This window comes from Schistocerca gregaria, chromosome 3 (assembly GCF_023897955.1).
Source record: "Schistocerca gregaria isolate iqSchGreg1 chromosome 3, iqSchGreg1.2, whole genome shotgun sequence".
Classification (NCBI taxonomy): domain Eukaryota; kingdom Metazoa; phylum Arthropoda; class Insecta; order Orthoptera; family Acrididae; genus Schistocerca; species Schistocerca gregaria.
The window spans coordinates 546,653,263-546,668,688 of NC_064922.1; positions in this window are offsets into that span (position 1 = coordinate 546,653,263).

A 15,426-nucleotide genomic window follows, 5' to 3' on the forward strand; every position below is an offset into this window, starting at 1 on the left:
TGCACCACGTGCTCTAGTTCGGCCGTTTGCGAGCAGCAGACGCAGTTAGTACACTCCTGGAAATTGAAATAAGAACACCGTGAATTCAATGTCCCAGGAAGGGGAAACTTTATTGACACATTCCTGGGGTCAGATACATCACATGATCACACTGACAGAACCACAGGCACATAGACACAGGCAACAGAGCGGCACTAGTACAGTGTATATCCACCTTTCACAGCAATGCAGGCTGCTATTCTCCCATGGAGACGATCGTAGAGATGCTGGATGTAGTCCTGTGGAACGGCTTGCCATGCCATTTCCACCTGGCGCCTCGGTTGGACCAGCGTTCGTGCTGGACGTGCAGACCGCGTGAGACGACGCTTCATCCAGTCCCAAACATGCTCAATGGGGGACAGATCCGGAGATCTTGCTGGCCAGGGTAGTTGACTTACACCTTCTAGAGCACGTTGGGTGGCACGGGATACATGCAGACGTGCATTGTCCTGTTGGAACAGCAAGTTCCCTTGCCGGTCTAGGAATGGTAGAACGATGGGTTCGATGACGGTTTGGATGTACCGTGCACTATTCAGTGTCCCCTCGACGATCACCAGAGGTGTACGGCCAGTGTAGGAGATCGCTCCCCACACCATGATGCCGGGTTTTGGCCCTGTGTGCTTCAGTCGTATGCAGTCCTGATTGTGGCGCTCACCTTCACGGCGCCAAACACGCATACGACCATCATTGGCACCAAGGCAGAAGCGACTCTCATCGCTGAAGACGACACGTCTCCATTCGTCCCTCCATTCACGCCTGTCGCGACGCCACTGGAGGCGGGCTGCACGATGTTGGGGCGTGAGCGGAAGACGGCCTAACGGTGTGCGGGACCGTAGCCCAGCTTCATGGAGACGGTTGCGAATGGTCCTCGCCGATACCCCAGGAGCAACAGCGTCCCTAATTTGCTGGGAAGTGGCGGTGCGGTCCCCTACGGCACTGCGTAGGATCCTACGGTCTTGGCGTGCATCCGTGCGTCGCTGCGGTCCGGTCCCAGGTCGACGGGCACGTGCACCTTCCGCCGACCACTGGCGACAACATCGATGTACTGTGGAGACCTCACGCCCCACGTGTTGAGCAATTCGGCGGTACGTCCACCCGGCCTCCCGCATGCCCACTATACGCCCTCGCTCAAAGTCCGTCAACTGCACATACGGTTCACGTCCACGCTGTCGCAGCATGCTACCAGTGTTACAGACTGCGATGGAGCTCCGTATGCCACGGCAAACTGGCTGACACTGACGGCGGCGGTGCACAAATGCTGCGCAGCTAGCGCCATTCGACGGCCAACACCGCCGTTCCTGGTGTGTCCGCTGTGCTGTGCGTGTGATCATTGCTTGTACAGCCCTCTCGCAGTGTCCGGAGCAAGTATGGTGGGTCTGACACACCGGTGTCAATGTGTTCTTTTTTCCATTTCCAGGAGTGTATGTGGAATAATTATCACACAACCTAGTGGTTAAACCTCTGTCCAGTATAGTGCATGCATAGAATCGTAATGCGAATCTCACTGAGATATTTTTATGGTATGAATGCAAAGGAGATTATAGTATCATTGTCTCCCACCCTCATTTTCTGTGTTTCCTCTTGCTGTAGTTAAATTTTGCTCTGTTACATTCTCACGTAATTCTTACTAAAATATTTCTAGTCAGGCACCAGTTATGTGTAGTTAGAATGTGCAACCAAATACTTAAATACAATAAATAATCTACGTGAAAGATAAATTCTGTTGTGTTGATCTTACCCACTTACTCCGATTTCCAATCCTGATTTAATTAAGTTGCTTCATGCATGACATGGAGTGCTATTTATCTGGCTACTTAAAAAAACTTGCATGATTGTAATTAAATTATTAAAGTAATTAAACAAATAATTTTCCAGCTCCGTTTTTTTAATGGTTAGGAAGGGCTTGGGCTGGTGGCGACCCTGAATTTCTGAATTTTTATCATTATTTGTGTGAGAGAAGCAGCTAGAAATGCGAGATAACGTATATGGCTCGATGAGAAATGTCGTAAAGATAGCAATACGTTACAATACTTATCTTTGATAGACGTGTCGCAAGCAAAGGGCTACATACAAAATAATAACTCATCCTCAGAATGGGCAAACACAAGTGTGTGCTGCGTAGAAGATACTAATGAACTGGCTAACGTTGAAGTTGCTATCGAAGTGGGCTGCCACCAGTCGGGTGTGGCTCTTATGTCCTTTCACCTAGGGGCCACTTCCATCATGGTCACACTTCCTTCTCGACAGAGTACTCCTCGGATGGTGGTTAACTGATGACTGAATTTCTTACAAAAATCAAAAAATTTTGTCCAAGAACTTAAAAGTAATGGCCAAAACGATTTAGATTGCTTGCTTCACTAATTTTTTCCAAAAAATATCGTAAAAATATCTTATTTCGTAGGATGCCTCAAGAAAAAGGACTCTTAAGTCTTCCTTTTATTATCAGTCACAACGTCATAACTTCATCTTTCCTAAAACTACACTGATCGCTATCTAATTTAATTCTGTGACATGATTGAAAACTCAAAGGCTTGTTTCTCCATCTGAAAAATGATGTCTGTTCACATTTCACGCCTGTCACATAACAGTGGCGCTAGTAGCGCCACTATGAGGGTTAAAACACATATTCTAATGGCGGCGAGCGTTAGTTAGCTTTGAAATTGGACGTGGTGTGTTGATGTTGGTCAAGAATGTCCATAAAACAACAAAGATGCCATCATCAACACCTAACTGACTGTGAACGATTGCGTGTAATAGGGCTACGAGGAACTGGATGTTCATTTTGCAATTCTGCAGAAAGGCGTGGCAGAGATGTAGCCACTGTGCATGATTCCTGTCAACGGTGATCACGAGAATGTACGGCACCAAGAAGACAGGACAGCCACATGGCACTACCGGGAGTCAGGACCATCGTGTTCGGCGTACGGCTCTGGCACATCCTACTGCGTCTGCAGCAGCAATCTGAGCAGTAGTTGGCACCACAGTGACACAACGAATTGCTACAAATCGGTCCCTTCAAGGGCAACTCTGAGCCAGACGTTCTGTAGCGTGCATTACACTGTTCCCAAACCACCACCGTTTGCGATTTCAGTGATGTCTAGCGAGAGCTCATTTTAGGGCAGCAGTATGGAAGTCTGTTACGTTTACTGACGCAAGCTGGTCCTGCCTCGGTGCCAGTGATGGCCGCGTATTGGTTAGAAGGAGACCATTTGTGGGCCTGCAACTATCCTCTCTGCATGCTAGACGCACTGGACCTACACCTGGAGTTACGGTCTGTGATGCGTTTTGTATGACAGCAGGAGCATCCTCGTGGTTATGTACCCCGACTACAAATCTGTACGTCAGTCTCGTGATTCGACCTGTTGTGCTGCCATTCACGAACGGAGTTCCAGGAGGTGTTTTCCAACAGAATAATACTAGCCCACATAATCGCTGATGTAATCCAACATACTCCACAGAGCGTTGACATATTTCCTTGTCCTACTCGATCACCAGATCTGTCTCTTATCGAGCACATATGGGTAATCACCTCACAACTCCAGCGTCATTGACAAACAACATAAAGCACCCCTGTATTGAGACAATGCATACGGGTTTGCATCTCTACATTCAACATTCTCTAGCTTACAGATGTTATTAATGTACCAGAATTTCACATTTGGAATGACATCTCACGCTTGCATTGACCTGTGATCTTACAGGGTGAATCACTTAAATATACAAGGGCTGAGTGAAAAGTATTACCTCCACATTCGTAACTCCTCAACAGTTGACAGCATTGGTATGTGACAGGTACTAGCTTGTTCCGTAGCCTCTTCTCTACACCTCCAGTTGGCGGGAAGTCTTGGCATTGAACTGTTGTGTAAAGTGTGGAACCCTGTGGAGGCGGTCGGTCAATGCGATTTAAGCAAAGTGCAGTCATTGAATTCTTGACAGCAGAAGGTGTCACCCCAAAGGAGATTCATCAGAGAAATAAAGCACTTTATGGTGATTGTGTTCATATGAGTACTGTTCGTCGTTGGGCGAATAAGTTTGAAGATGTTGAGGCGGGAAGATCTGACCTGCGTGACAGTCAAAGAGTTGGACGTCCTGTGACAGCAACCACCGACTTTCACAGGCAAATTGTTGGCAGATTGATTCAGGACGATCGTCGTTATCACTCAGAGAGGAATTGCAAGCACAATCGGCATTTTACAAGAACGCGAGGGTCACAATATTGCTTAGCTTGGCTATCGGAAGATCTGTGGTCGATGGGTACCCCGGATGCTGACTCCTGAAATGAAAGGGCACAGACTTGGAAATTTTCCAGGAACTTCTCTCGCGTTACGAGAATGAAGGTGACGCCTTTCTCCATACAACTGTGACAGAAGACGAGACGTCAGTCTATGGAATATCGACACAAAGACTCGCCCCATAAAAAGAAATTCAAGACGCAGTCCACAGCTGGATAAAACATAGCCATTTGGGACGCAGATGGTGTTATTCATATTGATTTCCTCGATCGTGGAACAACAATAAATTCAGAGCGTTACATCACAACGTTGCGAATTCTGAAACGACGGCTAACAAGGGTCCGAAAGGAAATAGGAAATGCTTTCCTCCGGCATGACAATGTCAAACCACACATTCCACGTACCACCACAGCAGAACATCAGAGCCTGAATCTCACCACCGTACGGCATCCTCCATACGGTCCAGATGTAGCACCGTCTGACTTCCATCTGTTCCCGATAATCAAATACGTTCTGCGGGGGCATCATTACGCTTCTGATGAAGACGTTGAAAGAACTGTGAGACTGTGGTTGCAGAAACAGTGCATCGACTTCTTCTGAGACGGCTTCAGAAAACTTGTTCACCATTGGCAGAAATGTATCATATTGCTTGGTGATTATGTGGAAAAGTGAATATTGGTGATTGAAGATCACATTCTACGGATTATTGCTGCATTTGATATATTAAAATATTCCCCTCCAAAACCAATTAACGAAGGTGGAGGCATTACTTTTTATTCAACCCTCTTTATACTTAGACAAAGGAATTCTCAAAATATCGTTAATCTACATTAATTATTTTTTGGTGTCGCCACTTTTTTCCGTCAGTGTACGATCAGTTTTGTTGTCCGTTTCCTCTGTTAAATCAGTACATCAAGACGTGAACTGAAGGTCTGAAGACTGCTGCTGGTGGCAGCATGGGCCGGAATGCCGGCCCCGGAGCAGCAGGCAGTAAGTCGGCGTGATTAGGAGGCGCGAGGTGGCGCGTACGTCACATTAGGGCAGAGCAGCAGCCGCCCAATTACGCGGCGCCGCCTGTTTGTTCTGAGCCGTAACCAGATTACCGTTCCGCTTTCCGGGCCACGGTAATTATTACGGTGAGCCGACGAGCCGCGCCGCCGCCGCCGCCGCCGCCGCCGCCGCCGCCGTCGCCCGGACTACTTGTTAGTCGCTACACTGTACTTGCGTCTCCAGGTCGCGCGCGCGCACCTGGCCTCTGGCTTCCCACGGAAAATGCACCTTCTTTCCAGACTCTTAATGCTTCCGGTCATTTAGAATAGTGATTCCCAACATAGGGTACTTACCCCTGAGCGGTAAAATAAAAAAATTCTGAGGAGTAAAAGCAAATTCCTTCGATAAAGAATTTGTGACCACTCTGCATTAATTCATTAAAAAATAAACAATATTATAACAATTTAGGTAGACAAAATACACTCTAAGACAAAAGAGAGCTACACACAACCAAGGAATTTTCCGAAAGGAACGAAAATCGATTGATGTGATGTACATATACATACGAACAAATGATGACAGTTTCATAATAACTGGATTATTTATTCGAGAGAAAGAGCTTCACGAACTGAGTAGATCATAAAGCGTTGCTCCAAGTCTGGTTCTTATGTAAGCAGTTATTCAGCTTGGCAATGATTCGTAGAGTTGTTGCATATCCTCCTGAAGAGTATTGTGCCAAATTTCCCGTTAAGGCCTCAAAATCCCGAGCTCGAAACGTTATGAACTGGAGATGCAAGCCCAGCATGGCCTGCGAAGAAGGAAAACAAACCCGGCCATAGAATATCGTTCATATACCAGTGTGCTGTAAGGGTACCGTGGATGAAACCTTTGAGGTGCTACGAAAAGAAATGGCACTCCAGACCATTACTCCAGGCCGACGGGCAGTCTGACGGGCGATAGTCAGGCTGTAGCACTGACATCTTGTGCTACCTAGCCACAAAGTACGTGGAAGCACGGTAGCAGGTAGTCTAGCCTTCTGACAAAGGGAGAATGCCAAAACAAAATTTTGTAATATTTTTATTTATAGATTCAGATTTTTCTTGATTGTAAATCGCTTGATGTTGGTCACTGACTAAGCAACACAGTAGTTTAAAAGTCAATTTAATTAAATGGCAATTAGTCCATAACTAATTAATTTTTCCTGGATGTTGGGGACCTTCTTAGGCAAGCCTAACGACTAGTCTCACGGCTCAGGAAGTGACTATAATTTTCTGATGTGTGGTTGAATTAATTTAGAACTTGTGCAGTATGACGTATTCCTCGAAGTCCGAGGTAACCGTTAGTCTGAATTTCAATCATTCACCAGAGGGACACATCCCACCTTCCATTTTCGTACAAGACACTCTATTCCAGGTCTCCCAATCCGTGGGTCATAGGCACTGCCTTCACCAGTCAGAACAAATTCATAAGAGGCACACCAGTTACGTTCATCATTGGGCGCCGCTTCTTGCCGTCAGAGGTCTATAGTGTCGGATCTTCGTACACAAAAGTGACGAGAGGTGTCATCGACTCACCAGTAGAAGTCATTTATTGACTGGAGCAGGTTCTTGATGATCATGAGCAATTGAGTTACCGACGTTAGGCACGGGCGTGCATGCTTGTCACATCGATAGCGGCCATTGACCGTGCAACTTGCTACTGTACGGTCACTAATCAGCTTCTGCCTGCTAATCGGTAATGTTTCCCAAGTGACACAGTAGCCCCTGCACTGAACCGTGGACGCGGTGATCATGTCATGTTTCTGGAGTCGGAATCTAAATTTCCAGCCGCCAAGACCGTTATCACCAATTGTCGTGACTGTGAATATTGTAACTATCTCTCGGCGCACTCTCTCTTAATTTGGGGTCAGACCATTTATCAAAGTGTCCGTAATTTGTTTCCTGTTTAACTGTTATTGTGTTTTGATCTGCAGCAAGACTCGTTATCGCCAGTTTCGTAGCTTAATTAGCGAGCAGTAGCCGTTATTCACTTGCAACCACCTGCCTCTCATTTAATGTGTTCTTATGAGACAATATATACAACATTTTACCAGCTCTGTGTTGTCCAATTCATTGATCTGTAATTTGCTGTGTTCTCTCTTTTTTTATCATTAATTGATGGACCCCGATGGTGACCTCAACCGGGACATCTTCAGTTCATTAGCTGAACACGTAAACTGGTAGCCAGTTTAATCACTGCTCATATGCTTTCAGTTAATCTGATCATCTTACGCCATCTCTAGAAGCACTAGGCCACAAAGTTGGTACAGCACCGTCTCCGAGGCGTCTCCAGAGGTGTCTTTGCTGGTCATCATGGCTCAGTTCGAAGCGGCACTCATCACTGAAGACAATTCTACTCATGTCAATGAGATTCCGGCGGAGAAGCCCCAGACAGCAGGGTTGTATTGTGTTGGGGGAGGAGACCAAACTGCGAGGTCATCGGTCTCATCGGATTAGGGAAGGAAGTCGACAGTGCCCTGTTGAAAGGATCCGTCCCGGCATTTGCCTGAAAAGATTTAGGGAAATCACGGAAAACCTAAATCAGGATGGCCGGACGCGGGATTGAACGACAGCGGTGGGAAGCACATTGATGTCTCCCGTCATACGGTCCAACAGCCAGGCGTGATCGTCTGGGGTGCCATTTTTTTTTTTTTTCATAGGAGGACCTCTTAGGTTGTTATCCGCGGGATGTTCCGTTTTGTTGTGCTCTGTGGCAAGCCATACTGGGCTTGCATTTCAGCAAGATAATACTTGCCCTCACATGGCGATAGTTTTTACTGCTTGTCTTCGTACTTGCTAATCCCTTCCTTGGCCCACTAGGTCGCCGGGCCTCCCCACAATTGTGAACGTTTGGAGCATTACGGGCAAGGCCTCCAACCAGCTCAGGATTTTAACGATCTTACGCGCCAGTTGGACAGAACCTGGTATGATATCCCTCAGGAGGTCACACATCAATTCTGTCAATCAGTGCCAATCCGAAGAACTGCTTACATAACGACTTACTAATTTTCAGAATTTGCGAAACTCTTACTCCTCGGTAAGTCACCTAACTTTTTTAAAAACTGTAATCATTTGTTTGTCTGTAGATGTACATCACATCTACCTACCTCCGTTGGATTCGGGTAATTCCTTCGCGGTACGTCTTCTTTCCTTTGTCTTTTTGTCTTCGAAGGTGATCACGATATTTGACAACAATTTGATATTCACTGCTGGATCAAAGGTTCATCTAGGTATTTCTATGCCATATGATTTTCAGTGATAAGAATCAGTCTTGCTCCTGTATTTCTTCAAATTTCTTTTACCTACCATCGTAAGCTTGTTTCCTCCGCCTTTTCTTATGTCTTGGAATCCAAACAAGAACATGCAGTGGCCATCTACCATCCACTCTCCTATGTACTCTCCAGGGCACTTACACTTTTTTCTCATCACTATCACAAACACACAGCACACCGCGCGCTGCTCGCAGCTACGTCAGAGGTGCCACTCTGGAACCTCCCGCCAGCCCTCCGCCATGCGAGACGGCTTTCCTTCACTCGCCGTTCTCTGTCGGGTGGAGCCACGCATTCACGCCACCAGAGGACACAGAACTGACATCACCTCACTGCACGCAGCTCTGATTTGCCAGCGACTTTTAACCAGAGCTTTAACTGCTCTGGACGTGTTAACGCTAACGCCTTTGTACCTGTCCCTGTGTGCTCTGAACGTGTTTACGCGCGCCACCAGTCCTTCTACGCGTAGACACGTTCAGAGGCAAGTTCAGAGTACCAGATAGAAGGACTGGTAGCGTGCGTAAACACGTGCCAAGCCACAGGGACAGGTACAAAGGCGCGTGCGTGAACACGTCCTGAACAGTTAAACGGTTAAGCAGCCGCAATTAAGAGCTCGCCCCTTATTAAATCCGTCTGTAGGTTTATGAACATTAGTGTAGACTACTGCTGTGAGGAAGTATATATGTCAACGTAGCACTTTGCTGTCAAATTCTATTAATAGTCAATGTCTTATAAAACTGCCGCAGCATTCACGACTATTTGATACATTAACATTAGTATGCTATACATATAATATCACAGAAAAACCTATGTCACTCAATTATTAGAGTGTACACAATGTAAATAAACGTATTAATGTCTTACCTTTTTGTAAATGCCTGTATTTAATTGCCACCTCACGTACCGGTATAACAATAACGCTCGCTAATATACTTATTTGCTTCCTGTCTCTCCCCATAATTTGTAACATGCATTTCTCCATTATTAGGTGGCCCATCCTCAAAGTGTGAATGGTTCTCGAAGATCACTTCTGTCATGAGTCAAAACTGTAAATACGAACTGTTATAAACGTTTTGTTTCAAACACTGAACCTAATATGCTTTTACTCTTACTTATTGCAAACTGAATGTGACGAAACAACTCACTAGCAATGTGAAAGACAGTGCTTTAAATTCCGATTACAATGTCTGATCTAGAATCGCCTTTGCTACCCGACTTTTAAACAAGAACATAATTGTGCAAATTTCTCTTGATGCGTGTGATACCAGCTGATCCACACTGCATCTGACTTTTGTAAATGTATGTATGTATGGTGTTCTTACTGCAGGTCTTGTCGTGGGTTAAGCCTCTTCCACTTTTGTCTGTCCATAGCCAGTCTTCTCATTTCTGAATATTTGCCTCCTTTGATATTGTCCAGCATTTGATATCCTCTTTTTCCTCTTCCCCTTTTTCCCTCCACCATTCCTTTTATTCCTTCCTTCAACAAACAGTCTCTCCTCAAATAATGTCCAATCCAGTTCCGTTTTCTCTTTCTGATGACTTTCAGCATATTCATTTTCTTCTCCAACTATTCTTAATATTTCTTTATTCCTTACTCGGTCTTCCCACTCCACTTTTCCATTCTTCTCCATATATCCAAATCTCTAGTGCCTCCAATCTTCTTTCGTCCTCCTTCCTCAATGTCCAGGTCTTCGCCCCATAAAGTGCAACGCACCAGATGTAACATTTGCCAAGTCCTTTCCTCAGATCTTTGTTTAGTGGTCCACAAGGTAATTTCTATTTCCTCTTGAATCCTTCTTTTCCCATTGCAATTCCTTTCCTAATTGCTGTTGAGCAATACATATCATCCATTATTACACTTCACAAGTAATTGAAGTTATACACTTGCTCTATTTCCTCTCCCCCTATTGTTGCAAACAAATGTTTCTTAACATCACTGGGTAAAATGGCCCCTTGTAGAAACTTCCACTGTGATACCAGCACTACATACTAAACATAGCGTTCACATCTCATGCTCAAAGTGATGCCCATTGGCTTGCATACATAGGGTCACTCTGCGGATGAAGGATGCCCTACTTCGTACTACTGTTTCCTCTTTGATGGCTGAACAAGCATCAATAATGCGTTGCTTCATGTCCTCTGGTGTTGTTGCTTCATGTTGGTAAACAGCATCCTTCACTGCTCCCCAAAGAAAATAATCCAGCGGTGTAAGGTCCGGAGATCGGGCTGGCCACCTAACTGGGCCACCTCGTCCAATCCACCTACCAGGGAACTAACGGCTCAGAAGTCGTCGTGCTCGTAAGGCGTTATGTGCAGTGCATCCGTCATGCTGATACCACATAACCATTCTCCGGTTCAGAGGTACGGTGTCCAAGAGAACCGGACGATTGTGTCGTATAAACCTGGAGTATTGTCTGCCATTTTGGGTGCCATTTATAAAGAAAGGTCCTATAATGGTATCTCCAATAATCTCACACCAAACATTAACTTTCCATGGACGATGATGCTCTACCTGATGAGCCATTTTGGATTGTCTGCGGACCAATAATGCATATTCCTCATATTGACAATTCCTTTGCTGGAGAATGATGCCTCGTCGGTAAAGAGAACATATGCAAAAAAAATTTGGATTAGTCAGAAGCTTTTGCTGAGCCCACCGACAAAATGTTACCCTATTGCGGAAGTCATTTCCGTGAAGATCCTGGTGTAAATGAACATGGTAAGGATGAAATTTATGACGTTTAAGAATACGCTGTGCACTTGATTTCGACACACCAACTTCACGTTCAATTTGACGTGTGCTGATTTGAGGATTCACAGCTATGGTAGCGAGCACAGCAACTTCAGCACGTTCATTTGTCCGTGTTCTAGGACGATGTCGAGGTCTTGGATTTAAGCTTCCCGTTTCACGTAGACGAGATGAGAGACGACCAAACATCCGGCGCGAAGTCGATGGCTTGTCAGGGAATCTTCTTCTGTACAGTCGTTCTGCCTGAATAGCATTTCGTCCACCTACAACAGGGTACAGTACAGGTATGTAGAGTAGGGTAGAAAACAGACATATTAACTTAATAATCATTATGTTCGCTAACAGTACTATCAACAAACAAGCAATCTCATAACGTATTTCCCATCAACGTACATTCTCCACAGATCAGCAGCATTTCTACCATATCATCATGTGTGTACATTAAACTGTACAGTATAAGTTCCTCAACACAACGTTTATTCACAATGTGTACTACCTCCGTGCCGTCACTAGATTACTCTAATTCACGACTACACTGGCAAGCGGTGTACTGCACGCCAAAGCAATTACAAATGGGATGCTCGGAGGGTGGTGGAGTACAGCAGTTTGCATGGGTCGCAAATCATAAACAAGGCGAAGTGGTAACTGTGCCAGTAGTGGGAACTACGTTGGACACTTGACTAGGTGGAGCCAGCCCCTTCGCGAGAGGCACAATGGGTCATATAACGCATTAGATAAACCTTATTTTGGGTGTGCAGGATAAATAAGACAACTTGACGGGTGTACACCGATCGATACTGGTTCATATTGTGTACGTAGATACGTTAAACGCGCAAGAGGGAAACCATTATGTGCTTATGAGAGTTGTTGGCAGCAGACCCTATTATTCGTTTCGGACCTCTTGAGAAGTATGGAGGTGTGATTACACATGTCAATCACATCGCGATTACGGGCAGCACGGGGTTCATGCCTAAGCCTCAGGACGTGCGCTAGCAGCGCATGTCGGGTGTTTCAAGCGCCAACTTCGCGTCTCAATATCTCGCGATGTAATGGGAATATTGCGATACAATCAACGCCATTGTGTATGTGCTTTGTCATGCTATGGATTGCTGAAGAAAAAATATAGGAGGTCAATTTAAAAAAAAAGTTTGTGTTAAAAACACATATGCTTTCGTTTTAGAATGTTTCCAAGTATGTACATTCATGAGCTCTAGCCCTACATTGATACCGGAGAAAGTCGTTTTCCAGTAGCTGTTATTGTTCCAGAGATATTTTGGGTGGACAAGATAGCTGGGACACCCCGTATATTGAACAGCGTTGGTGATAAACAACTACCTTGTCTTAGACCTCTTTCGAGTTCAATTTCTTTACTCATCACGCCTCCTGTTCCTACTCTTGCTCTCTGGTTCAAATATAAATCTCTAATTAGCCATCTATCCCTCCAGTCAACTCCATGTTTCCTTAAGATTTCCATCAGCTTGTCCCATCTGACCCAGTCAAAAGCCTCCTAAACATCAATGAACACAATAAACACCTTCCTTTTCTTCTCCATGTACCTCTCCCCTATCACTCTCAGCAGCCCAATGGCATCTCTAGTTCCCACTCCTCGCCTGAAACCAAGTTGTTGATCTATTACACAGTTCAGCTTCCCATATAGCCTTCTGTTGAGCGTCCTCAGCAAGACCTCGGCTGCATGCAATATCAGGCTCACTGTTCTATGTTCCTCACACTTTTTGCTGTTCTTTTTCTTTTCTATAGGTATTAAGATACTTTCTGTAGAGTCCTTTGGCCATTTTCCTGTCATGTATATTTGATTACAGAATTCAATCAACTCCCTTTTCACCTCTTTCTCCAATGACTTTAACCACTCTACAGGAAACTCATCAATTCCCATTGCCCTTCCGTTTTTCATCTCCTTCATAGATGATTATTATTAATACTCAGAATGACTTTATCATGAAACACTAACACACAAAGGCTGACTTTGGCGTAACAAAAGATGTGTCCTATTATAAAAGGGATCCACTGAATTTATATGACACTTTGTAAATGAAAATTGTTTTTATTAGTCTCTCGAAGGGTCATTTACACTCTACAGTATTGTTTCCTATCTTGCTAACGGAGAACTCAGCTCTGTTCTACCTGCATCACAGAAATAATGAGGTAAAATAAATCTGAATACTTTTAACAAACGAATCAGAATACTGAACATATGACTGATAATCCTCCCTGTGTACCAACACGTAGATGTTGTTTCACACTATGTAATCTTTACATTACAATAATTACTAAACTAGAGCTTGCAGCAAAATAAAATCAAATGCAAATTCTCAATTACGCGTCATGAAACATCTCAAATAAAAATCTTTTGTAGGGCACATCTGCCATCCAAGCTCCTCAGTCTGCCATGACACTACACTTTCTCTCGCTTTCTGGCCGCCAACTGCTTCCGACTACTTGACTCGTCCGAGCTCTACTCAGAAATAACACAATCTCTGGTAGCCAAAGAATACGTGTCACTCATGTATTCGGCATGCAAAGATGCTCAAAGTGGTAAACATTCCGAATAACTGCGGTTTTTCTTGATGTTTACATTCAAGCGTCAAACATACCAAACAAATTGTAGTTTCTCATGATATTTACCGTTTTTACAATAGTTTCTCCTAATATAGGTAACTTTTAAACGCATTAAAAGCGTCATCTCGAAAATTTATTTAGTTTACCAAAAGCATTAAATATCAGCTTTAGTAATATGTTGCTTTCTGTCTCAATCCAGTGGTAGTGATCGCTTGCCATCAGTAATAAAATTTAATAATAACTATATTTCAGATTTGGACCTGGGTTCTAAAACACGTTTCAGTGAATGAAGGAATTTTCAGATACTGAAATTCTAGCGAAAGTAGAAGGCAACACACTACACATAGACGTTCATACAGTAGAACTCTCATTGTTCTAGCGAACGATCTGTCGCTGGTAGCTATTGCAAGAACTCTTAAGAATGATTGATGAATCTATTCGCCACACTAACCTTTGTGAAAGCAGACTTTTCACTTGTGTTGGGAATGAAAACACCAAACCAGATATAGGAAGGACAGTTAAAAATAGACAGAACGAAACACACTATTGACCTTTTATTTTTTGGTTTAGTGAAAAGTGTAGAAAACGACTGAGTTTCAGCTGTCTGAACATTAACTAAGCAGTATTATAAATAAAATGTCACTTTAAAGGTAAGAGAAATATATATATATATATATATATATATATATATATATATATATATTTTAATCTAACTTTTAAATTAGATCTCCGAAGTTCATTTACATTATTGGACGTCATTTGATCTCGTTCAGGGATAACAGTGTCAGAAAGGTTGGGGACTACTGATTTGGAAAATAGTCAGATTTTCCAGTAGACAAATGAACTTTAAAACGATTTCCTTTTCTGCACGCGTCGCAGAAAACAGTATTTCGGCATGTTGTCCTGCTGTTTACATCTCACTGCAATCGCAGAGGTTGTCTGCTTTGGGTGGGAGGAGACTTTTCTGCAGCACGATGGTACTATAGCATAGGATGGCATTGTGGTCAGCGTCTCCCAAATAGGATAGGTGTGGGCTCTTCTTTTCGGAGAACGTTGCGTTTCTCTAGTTCCATATTTCCAATTAGTGCTCTTCACGGACGTAATCGGTAACAAAGAAAAGTGGCAGCTGCTTGAAACCCTAGACAATAATACTTCTCGTCCAAAGCTTCACTAAATGAGTGTAAAAATACAGAGAGACTCGAGCAACAAGTGAAATAAGCAGCAGTCAAAACAGTCATTCTCAATTACACATTTAGAAAATGTTAACGACCGATATAGAAGGAGAAACACCGATAAGGGTTATTATAAAATCAAGATCAAGGCATGGTGTTTCCAACAATTCGAGAGTCCGTGTACTACTAATGGACGACTATGTTCATGGGAATAACGAGGGGTGGCAGGGTCGGACGTCCGGTACATTCCAGGAGAAATACCTCCCGATGACTTCGGCGGTGTACTGTGGTGTAGTCAGTAGGCGTGCCAGTGGCGCATGGTATCGACGCCACAGTGATGCTCCTTGCTATCGAGCATTG